This window comes from Oncorhynchus mykiss, chromosome 17 (assembly GCF_013265735.2).
Source record: "Oncorhynchus mykiss isolate Arlee chromosome 17, USDA_OmykA_1.1, whole genome shotgun sequence".
NCBI classification, from domain to species: Eukaryota; Metazoa; Chordata; class Actinopteri; order Salmoniformes; family Salmonidae; genus Oncorhynchus; species Oncorhynchus mykiss.
Genome location: NC_048581.1, coordinates 31,548,770 through 31,550,399, shown reverse-complemented (window position 1 = coordinate 31,550,399; position 1,630 = coordinate 31,548,770).

The following is a 1,630-nucleotide window of genomic DNA, read 5'->3' as shown; positions in this document are numbered from 1 at the left end:
TTGTTGGTCCCCGGCTTTTGTTGGTCCCTCTCCCCCTTGGCTTGTATGTTTGCATGATCAGAGATGCAATCCAGTATAGGTTTACACTTGGTCATGACAATGGTAAGGCATTTAGACATTCGACACTGTTCAAACCAGCGAGATTAATTTGTGATTATTGTTGATAAAACATTAGAGATTTGTTATTTCAAATTTATTAATTTGGAATCCTATTATTCAAGTCATATCTTTCACTATCTGAATGGGGGCTTTGTTTAAAGATTCTCATACCAGTCTAGCCTACTTCATCGGAGCATGACAAGGAACACACATGCAGCTCATGGTACAGCAAGATCACAAGAACCTGCAACAAATCCATTCAGATAGGTTGTTGTATTTGGGGACAATTTGAACTATAAAAAAAATATATATATATCCATCTCCATCCCATGTTTGGAAAATAATATGCCATTGTCTGATCATATCTGATTTAGGGTAGCAGTGATGTTGGACTATGGGTGTGTTTTTATTCTACCAACATTTTAAGATAAGCACAACTTTTTTATTTGGCCTTGAGTGATAGCACTTAGGGTGTGGTGCCTCCACCCAAATAAAAAGGATACAGTATTGACTTTAGAGTCGGCTACTTGTACAGAGCAGACAGAGGTGATGTTTCGAGAGAAACACCACCCTATAGTGTTATTAAAGGAAAACTGAAGGGATCCAACACGAGAGAACCCTCTCACCCCCAACTGAGCACCAGATAGCCTACTAACTACACTACCCTAACCATAACGCGTTTAATTCTGAAGGCATGGTTAATCCTGTTTAAATTAGTGCAGTTTGTCATGGTCACACTGAACAACTTGATTAATTTGCTCAATCTGGCCATTCAGATTGTCAACCATACAACTTTTTGATGCAACACAGCTGCCAAGTGTCCTATTCCCATACGGTACACACATTTTGACCAGAACCCATAATCCCTATACAGTCATGTAATAATGTATATATATTTTTCATATAGCGCTTTTCATTACAAGTAGAATTTTAAAGTTGCTTTCATTTGATGCAAAACGCATCAACATGATGATGTGGCAAGTGACACTGCTTCTTGAAAGTCCAATATCTTGAAAATTTGACAGCCGACATGCTAAATATTTTGGGTCTTTATTAACAGTGGACTATAATTAATAAAATACAGAAAGATAGTTTTATAGAGCACTACAGTATATAGGGAATTGGGTGCCAGTTTGGAAGCAGACCAGCCTAGATGAGTTTTCATCCAATTACTTGTAGGTTACGAGTTGTACTGGTTTCCCTGAAACCTCTTGATTAAAGAAGTGAATGAGTTGACCCTTTCTCCCAGTGTCAGTTTGCTGAGTTCCATTGGTTTGCTGTAGAGATGGAAGGGTTGGGTTTCTCTCTCCTGGTAACTAAAGCAGGATGTGGGTCCCCTGCCGAGTCATTAGATAGTATGTATGGGTTGCATCCCAATGGCACCCTATTCCCTATAAAGCACACTACTACGCACACTACTTTTGACCAGAGCCCTATGGACCTTGGTCAAAAGCACTTTATAGGGAATAGAACGCCATTTGGGACATAGTCCTCTCTCTCCATATGGCAATGACTGAGGGCTCTGATGTGA